The following is a 10,185-nucleotide window of genomic DNA, read 5'->3' as shown; positions in this document are numbered from 1 at the left end:
TTTCTTCTGTCCTCGAAAACAACTCACATAAAAGGGAGGCATCTACATTTCGCATGGGAAATTCGAGGAGTATGTATATCATCCCCGTTTCAAACTGGGTAAAGTGGATTTTTTTAAACTGGGGAGAGTGTTTGTCACGAGTGGAATTGCAGTTAGAACTATACGTCCAAGCTGCACCTGCTTGTTTCGCCGTGTGCGGCAGTCATTGACAGTGGTGCTCACGAGGTCTTGGCTGACGTACCAGCCGTGGCTTAGTCTCATGTGACTGGCGGATACAAAGAAAATTTCCAGCCGCAAAGACGTCCTGGTGGCAGCGACCTCTAAATGGCCAGTATGCTGAATGAGAAGTGGCGGAAGCGGATGTCTTTGTTGTGTGAGAAGATATAATGTTGCAAGTGTTTGCAGTGGGCTGTTAGCTGCTCACTTACGCCAGCGGTTTTTCGAACCCCGAAATACTGCTGGAAATCTTATCTTTGGCACTGCTTTCAGTGCTTTCGGCGACGCGTTTATAGTCTCATCTGCTCTTTTAAATAAAACTTTTAGCATTCTTTATTTTTGGAAACAAAAAAAGCGTCATGGAGCAAATATGGGGACTAGGACATTACTGCAATACTTTTTTTGCGGCGAAAATTCTCGAGCAGGGAACGAAATGAATGCAGGTGCATCATCCTAGTGCAACCATGAATTCCTCCGCCACAGATCCAGCCTTTTTTTTTTTATTGCTTCACGTAAACCACGTTGAACTTGTAAGTAGTACTCCGTATTGTTTGTTTCATATTATGGCAAGAAGGCTTTTCGTCAGGAGGCCGAGCAAGTTCAATAGCGTCAAGGGGCAGTGCAGAGTGATACAGCGGTATTCGGTTGCATTGCTATGTTCACATAATTTACAGTACTATGCTGGGTGCAGCAAAGTGTCGGGGTGCCGCCCGCAGGGCTGTCCCACAAGTCCAGCTGGCTCAGCAACTCCTGGTATGCTGACACCGCTGCTCCGTCATGAAGGCCGCTCAGCTGGAAGGCGGCTGCCCTCTGCCCAGATACTGCTCACCGTTGCATAGTGTCTTGCGCCACGAAGCTGCCTGCAATTCCAGAGACTTCTACAGTTCCTGGTCCTCGCCGCCCTCTGCCCCGTTTGGTCTGCTCTGTCCGACCATGGGATGAAGGTGGATGTACTGGTGACCCGTGGCCCTCGGGCCGCCACTGCTCCCAGGACAGGACTGGACTCGAACCGGTGCCCTCCTGGACGCTGTGCCGCAAATTGCCGCTAGTGGTACTCGCCGGATGGCAACACCCTCTGCCGTCCCTGGCATTGCCGCAGCGCTGCCGCGCCTCCCACAGCGTACGCCTCGCCTGGACCCCGGTATGCCAGGTGGGAAGCGAACGTGGCCCGTCCCGGACCTGCTGCAGACCACTGTCACCGCCCTCCTTCAGGCAGACCGCGCAATCTCCATGTACCCAGCTGCCATTCCGTCCCACCCCGGTGTTGCATCCCCAGAGGCGGAATACAGCCCGAACAAGTACATAGAAATAAAGTTCAGGTTTACATAGAATATTTACAACATTACTGCCAGATCTACCCCTATAAAGCGTAGACCAGCACAGGTCCGACCCGACTCTCGACTGACCTGGCACACACTTCAAGCTAAAAGTACCTGACTATTTATATTGCTTTTTCTCTCGCTTCTGACGTAGTGTCAGAGAGACAGAAACTATAGAAGGGGTAAATTCCCATACGTCAGCCATTTACACATTGCCCTCCTGGCTGTGGCCTAGTGCCTCGCCGTATACATCGCAATAACTTAAAACAATGCTGCAGTTCCCTGCCTCGCTGTTGCTTCATTCCAAACACTTCGTGCATGCAATAACGCCGTCGCAGCTCCGTGCCCTGTTCACTCTGCCTGGCCTACTGGCTGCCGACTATTACCACACACTGCCAGAGGCCCCAGACTTCATCGCCCAACTGTGCTTTCATCGAATTTTAACAAAATTCCCCTTTCCTACGACTAAGACTAATACTAGCACAGCACACCTCCCTCCTTTCAACAAGATTCGTCCTGATTCGAAATATAACAGACATGGCTTGTGGCTGTGTAAACATACCTTTTTTACAAAACTTACATTTTACGCAATTAAACTAACGAGAACATAAAAACATTAACTCTAGACCTAAACACTGTTTGCACTGGTTACCCATGCCGTAGGCAACTGATGTGTTGGCACCTCCTCTACTGGTGCACATTTCCACACTCTCCACTAAGCTATACTCAAGAACAATAGAAAAACGGCACACTCTATGGCTGAAATGTTCGCTGTCAGTATTCTGTCGGTGCGATGCTGTTGTAACGTTCGAAGGTGTTCCAATACTTTATTAACACTGATAGATCCTTCCTGTGCATGAATTAAGAGTTGCAACGTTTCCAAAAACTCTGGATTTAACGTGGAGTTTAAATATGTCAGATTCTGCATTGATAATATCTCTAGAACCCCTTCCCACTACAAGTCACTATAACATTGTATGACACCCTCAAAAATTCCCAATAGTACAATCTGTCCCTATCGAAGTCTCTGAATTAGTCTCCCCCATACAATGACAAAACTAAAACAACAAACTAGAAAAACGCAACTATTGCCTGACCCACCGAAACACAAAAAATACGCAAATTATCCCTTGATAGAAAAACACAAAATGATACATGCCATGCAATATTACACATATAATAATTTAGTCCGTCCGTGACCGTGACACATACAGAACGTTATGTGTCCACTGTTGTCCCTCCGCCACGACCTTCTTCTTCCGTCTGCTTTGCCTAGCCTCTGCAGTTGGGTCACGGTGATGGCATCTTTCTTCCATAGACCACCTCGAACACTGACATTCCGACCCCCGAATGTATTTTGCTGTTATAACTCGATACCACATATGCCGGCCGCGGTGGTCTCGCGGTTCTAGGCGCTCAGTCCGGAACCGCGCAACTGCTACGGTCGCAGGTTCGAATCCTGCCTCGGGCATGGATGTGTGTGATATCCTTAGGTAAGTTAGGTTTAAGTAGTTCTAAGTTCTAGGGGACTGATGACCACAGATGTTAAGTCCCATAGTGCTCAGAGCCATTTGAACCATTTTTCGATACCACATACGGAAGATAAACGTTCCAGTTATCATGGTTTCCATTCACATAATAACTTAGCATTTTTGAAATTGTCTTATGTACTCACTCCATTCTCTCATTCGCCTGCAGATGAAATGGACTGCTGCATAATTTTTTAATTCTCAATAACTGATAAAACTGTGACATTAATTCGGACATGAAGTTTGTTCCCTGATCCGTAATTATGGTATCAGGCACCCCAAACTTCAATAACCACTTACTGACTAAAGCTTGTGCTACAGTACTTGCCTGTTAGTCTGGTATTGCGAACATGGCTAGAAACCGTGAAAAGTGGTCAATTATAGTTAAAGCGTAATGATACCCTACCGGTGTTTTGTTATATGGCCCGCAGACATCTAGCCCGATAAACTCGAAAGGTTTCGAAGCCTCTGGTAACAATTGCAATGGAATTTTTCCTCGCGTCACATCCGCTCGCTGCACACACGGTACACAATTTGCTACATATTGTTCCACATCCCTTCTTCGAGAGTGCCACCAAAATCGTTCTGCTACTCGTTTTCCCATTACTCGATGACCCCCATGCCCTGAAAGCACATGAGCATGGGCCAGCTTTAAGACTTCCTCTCTCAAACTCTTTGGTAACACTACCCGTGGTCCGCACCTGGTAACTCTACACAACAAATTTCCCTCCACAATGAAATGATGGTTGAGTTCTAAAACCCTGGCACTCCTCATCCTGTGCTTGTGCCCTTTGCCATTCCGCGACACTCTTACCCATTACTTCTAATGCGTCTAACTTGCAACTTAATGCATCTGAATTCCCGTGTTTCTTCCCTGGCTTATGAATTACTTCAAAGTCAAACTCACTTAATTTTAGAGCCCACCGTGTGAACCGACTAGACGGATCCTTGAGTCCCAGTAACCATCTCAACGCTGCATCATCTGTCACGACCTTAAACTTCCTACCATAAATGTAACAACGAAAATACGTTAGGCTACTCCATATATAACAGCCAACATCTCCTTTTCCGTTGTGGAATAATTTCACTCTGCTCTATTTGACTGTCTGGAAGCATATGCCTCTGGATGCTCCTGTCCCTTTACCATTTGCCCCAGGACGCACCCTACTACGCCATTTGAAGCTTCACATGATAAGATGAAGTCTTCTTCAAAATTCGGGAACACCAACACCGGGCCGGCCCAAGTGGCCGCGCGGTTCTAGGCGCTACAGTCTGGAACCGCGCGACTGCTACGGTCGCAGGTTCGAATCCTGCCTCGGGCATGGATGTGTGTGATGTCCTTAGGTTAGTTAGGTTTAAGTAGTTCTAAGTTCTAGGGGACTGATGGCCTCAGAAGTTAAGTCCCATAGTGCTCAGAGCCATTTTTTGAACCACACCAGGCCAGAAACTAATCTCATTTTTAATTCATCGAAAGCTTCCTGACATTCCTCGTCCATTGAAATTCAACCCCCTTCTTTAAAAGCTTTGTTAATGGATTGTTTTTATAATTTTTGCAAAATCCTTTACAAATTGACGATAATACGAACATAACCCAATATACGATTTTAATTGCTTCGTTGTACGTGGTATAGGAAAATTTTGAACTGCCTCTGTTAATTGAGGATCAGTTTGAACCCCTTGTTCACTGATTACATGACCTAAATATTTGACGTGCGTCTGCGCAAAATTACATTTTTCTAAACTTAATGTTAACCTTGCCGACCGCAGTCTTCTAAGGACTCCTTTTAAACACGATACATTTTCTGGTATATCCTTTGGAAATACTATAATGTCATCTAGGTAAACCATACATGTTTTTGGTTTCAATCCCCCTAAAATCCCATCTAATAATCGCTGAAAAGTTGCTGATGCATTCTTCAAGCCAAACGGCATACGTATATACGGATAGTGTCACCAAGGAACAGTAAAAGCTGTCTTTGCCCTATCCTCTGGCGCTACTTCCAACTGTTGATATCCATTCCGTAAATCCATCGTCGTAAAATACTTACATTGTCCCAGATTATCCAATGTGCCCGTGATATTCGGAATCGGATATGTGGCCGAAATGGTTTTCGCATCCAGAAACCTATAATCACGACAAAACCTGAATTTCCTCGTACCATCCACCGATTTCTTAGGTACAAGAACTACATTGCTTGAATACGGACTATCGCTATGCTCTGATTCCATCCAGTAGCTCTTGTTCTATGAACTCCTCTAGTAGCGGTTGCATATGACGTGCTACTCTGTATGGTTTCCTAAATACTGGTGTATTATCTTCCGTTGGTATGTGATGCTTCGTAATCGGTGTTACCGATAACCACCCTCCGTTCCGAATAAATCGCTAAATGTCAATAACAATTCCTCCAACGTGACCCTGTCTTCTCACTGCAAATGCTGTAATTTTTGCCCTCAATTGCGCTGCATCGACGTTTTGCTTATGGCTCGCCTCTAACTCCTCCCTATCGAGGTGATCTTCATCAAAAACCCCCAACGTGGCCAATAACAACCCTTTCGACAAGCTAAAATCCGCTGTGCCGAAGTTATCTATACTTACAGGAACCTTACAACCTCCTTCCACATAACTTGCGTGAGCTAAACTCCTCCGCACAAAACAGTGCGCATTATCCAACACCCTATTACTCGAGAGTGGCTCCACCACGTACAACGTCTCCTTTGGTAAGTCCGTATTAATCGAAACCCACACTACCTTCCCTGTACCTGCCGGTATTTTATCCTGCTGATCGACCTTTAATGAATCCGTTCGCAGTTTAGCTGGCGTCACCTTCGCGTTAAGTGCGCCTTGCGACATTCGTCCATTTGCAAACGTTTCCCCCATGCAAAACATTGTTCCACTATTTGTTGCCAAAGATCTATCTTCGCACGATGTTTGTCAAGGGAGTCCAGTCCGAGAATCACAGAATACCCCTCACCAACACATGGTAACACTTCTACCTGCTCACTAAACTTAGTTCCTGCGATCAATAAATTGAAGTACTGTCGTACACAATGACTCCACTTTATTATCCCCCACCCAACGTAAACTATAACGTGGTGGCTCAAGCCTTCTCCTGCTAACCAGGTCTAGACTAATAACAGACATGTGTGCCCCCGTGTCAACCAGAAACCTCTATTCCCTTCCGTTCACCAAGCATAATAAGCAGCAGTCCGTCTGTGCACCTACAAGGGCATTACCTAATTTCACTGCGACCACCCTCCGGCAGTTGAAGCAGCCCCGTTCTCGTTTAACGGCTGCTGTCGCCGAGGTTCGCCCCTACATTTACTCCTGCAGTTTACTGCCCGGTGACCCATTTTCCCACATGAGTAACACCGCAACTGACGCTGACACTGCCTCCTAATATGCCCTACCCGGCCACAACCAAAACACTTAATTTCCTATGCTTCACCCTTTCCTTCGCAGCATAATCTACCTCCTCTAAGTATGCGGCAATCCTTAGGGCCGCCACGAGATCAATGGATTTTCCATTCTCACCCGACGTGACATCTTCGGCGGTACTCCCCGCAAAAACACATCTAACGTTCTGTTCTCAGCTTCTTGTAACAGCACTCTATTCGTCTCCCCATTCTGTGACAGTTCGAACGTTTGTGAATTCAGCTTTCAAATCCTGTCTGAGAAAACCTCCACAGTCTCATTTCTCCTCATAACTAAGGCACTTAATTTTTCACGAAAAAACCTGGTACTGTTCTGTTTTTGGTACCTCTGGCATAACCCAGCCTCAAGCTCTGAAAACGTCCCCACATTGTTCAACGTTTCATGGTACAATATGTACGACTTGGCATCCTCTATCAAGCGTAACTTCCCCACCCTCAACATTACAACATCCGACCTCAGCCGTAGTGATAATGTCATAAAGAAATACCGACACATCCTTCGTTGCTTTACCCGAAAAGGGGTTAAGCAATGCCGCGATTGCCAGGTCAAACGGTCTATGACTCTCCACGACCTGCAATTTACTTTCACCCGAAGTCCCTTCCCTTCCTCGTAATGCTTCAAATCTCCCTGCTAATTCTTCATATTTTTATTTGTCACTTATCCTCACATATGACAACACCCGAATTTGCTCTGTTAGAGCTGCTACAGCTTCCACTATAGTCACTGCCGCAGCCTCCGTGTTTCCACCATTCTTGCTTATAGTTCCACTGTTACCCTTAATTTCACTCTGCTATTCCTTACCCTTGCGGCGAATCATCGCCCATCTACATTCTGAACAACTGCGCACCAAATGACTAAATCTCTTACAAATAAAACAATTCTTTGGCACCCACTTTATACACGGTAATCCGTGGCCTGACAGCTTACAAAAATTACATCGCTTAGGCGCTATGTTATCATGTCCTCCATTTTCCCTGAATCCAGATAAATCTACAGGCCCTTTGGCCCTTACAAAAGACACAAAAGACACCTTTAAAAAGTCCATCTTAATTAACAAAAGAATGACACATAAACCATAAATCAAACGTCACTCACCCCTCCACATCGTGCTCGTGTGCAGGTGAACAGTCCTGCTTTCCTCCTTATACTGGTATGGACGAACACCTCCCGAACGACAAGACGTGACAAGAAGTGCCCGACCAGCCGTCGCGAACGCAACCAAACACCTCAACTACCCCTCTACCCAGGTACACCTCAACGCTACTTGTTCGACATAAGATGTGGGAGTGGAAATCCGGTACCAGCGTAGTAACCGGCACCACTTCTGACTCAACTGTTGCGGGGTCGGAGGATCGAACCCGAGACTACATATGGCGGAGCTGAAGCCGGAACCCACCGAGTCGTATTTCGTCAGGCGGCCGAGCAAGTTCTAGAGCGTCAAGGGGCGATAAATATAAACATGACACACATATCAGGCGAAGTAAAAGATTTGCGCGCTCAATAATCTGGATACGAAGATCACACAGCAGATTTCACAAATCTCCACGGAAGTGGATAGGAAAATTAACGAACAAGTACAGACTTCAGTTCCCGATACGAGTGAGAAATTAAAAAGGCACAGTGAAAGAAAAATTTGAAACACTCACAAGCACGTATGGACAGGAGCTAACTGGAATCAGGGAAACTCAGGATAATTTACAGGTAATGCAAAAGAATACGCAGGTTAACATAGATAATGTACAATCTTTACGAAACAGTAAAGGATAATACAAAAGATGAAAACACAACGTTTGCGAAAAAATGCGTACGCGAACAGCATAGTTATGTGGAAGCGATAAAGGAAGTAACGGGGAACAAGAAAGAACAAATTTTAAAATTGCGTAGAACAGGATATCAAACAGGTAGAACAAAGATTAACGGACGAAATAGTTAACAAAGTACAATAATATCATTGCCGGGGGCGGTAAGCGGACCAACAGCCGTCAGCCGGTGAGGGAAATCAGTGGCGCGGACAACAATGCCCAACTCACGCCGCGTCAGCGCATGGCGACGCGCGACGCGAGCAACGGGCAAAACTTTTGTGAGGCAGATGTGGTGTCACCGCCAGACACCACACTTGCTAGGTGGTAGCTTAAATCGGCCGCGGTCCATTAGTACATGTCGGAGCCGCGTGTCGCCACTGTCAGGATCGCAGACCGAGCGCCACCACAAGGCAGGTCTCGAGAGACGTACTAGCACTCGCCCCAGTTGTACGGACGGCATTGCTAGCGACTACACGTACGAAGCCTTTCTCTCATTTGCCGAGAGACAGTTAGAATAGCCTTCAGCTAAGTCCATGGCTACGACCTAGCAAGGCGCATTAACCATATCTGGAGAGAGTCTCACTTGTATTATCAAGAGCGATGTACCGCAGAAGTGAATAAAAGTTAGTATACGAGAAGCTCCGTTCTTTTCTTTATAGCATTCATAGAGTATCCTGTTTCAGACTTAACGCAAGACGGCGTGAGTTGACGCGTGCCCTTTCGGCTACTTCAGTGTGGCGTAGCTAGCTTGTTACGCCACTACAGCAGATATGCCATCACCGAATGTAAATGCTGTTCCGTCCTGCTGGACAGCGTTGTTAATGGACGAAAGTTTAATAAAACAACGAGTTTCCTGTATTTTCAAATGAAACAAAGCGAATTCACCCGGTAGTGTTTGTCCGAGCCTTTAGGAATGTACTGCCTAGGGCTTGGACAGAAGCTCAAAAGATCAAATATGTGGTAGGACACACAGAAGGCGACGCCCTTTTGTGGGCTACAGAGATGTCGGAACTCTGCGAGACATATGATCAATTTGAGAATGCATTTTTAGATAAACACTGGTCAAAAGCTATCCAGGAGAGATTAAGACAAGAGGTATTTAACCCATTATCATATCATCCAAAAGTCGGGGGGCTAAGAAATTATTTTGAAACATATGTGCAGGAGGTCAGTCCTACAAGACAAGAAAAGAAAATGCAAATATTCCGAATAAATGAAAGATTCCTTCTTAGTGTGTAAGTTGGTGCCTGTCCTGAAGTCCATATATGAAATTTAAATGTGAATTGTACATATACTTGTCAACTTTATTACTGTCAATATCTATGTCTATGTAAAATAAATGTACTATTTTCTATGTGTGTGGTCTGCAGCTCGTGGTCGTGCGGTAGCGTTCTCGCTTCCCACACCCGGGGTCCCGGGTTCGATTCCCGGCGGGGTCTGGGATTTTCTCTGCCTCGTGATGACTGGGTGTTGTGTGCTGTCATTAGGTTAGTTAGGTTTAAGTAGTTCTAAGTTCTAGGGGACTGATGACCATAGATGTTAAGTCCCATACTGCTCAGAGCCATTATTCTATGTGTGGTTGTGAAGAAAAAAGTGTGTAGGAGGTCAGTCCTGCAAGACAAGAAAAGAAAATTCAAATATTAAGAATAAATGCAAGATTACTTCTGATTTATATGTTAGTGTGTAAGATGGTGCATGTCATAGACTCCATATACGAAATTTGAATGTGAATTGTACATTTATTTGTCAACTTTATTATTGTCAATGCCTATGTAAAGTCTATGTACTATTGTCAGTTTTATGTGGAATTTTATTCTTGAAGGAGGACCATTCTTGAATGTATTTGAAGCGCAATGCGATGGACGAGTAAAATACTCGCATATGTG

The sequence above is a fragment of the Schistocerca nitens genome, chromosome 5 (genome assembly GCF_023898315.1).
Source record: "Schistocerca nitens isolate TAMUIC-IGC-003100 chromosome 5, iqSchNite1.1, whole genome shotgun sequence".
Lineage (NCBI taxonomy): Eukaryota > Metazoa > Arthropoda > Insecta > Orthoptera > Acrididae > Schistocerca > Schistocerca nitens.
The sequence above is the reverse complement of the archived record's forward strand: the minus strand, read 5'-3'. Positions refer to the sequence as shown.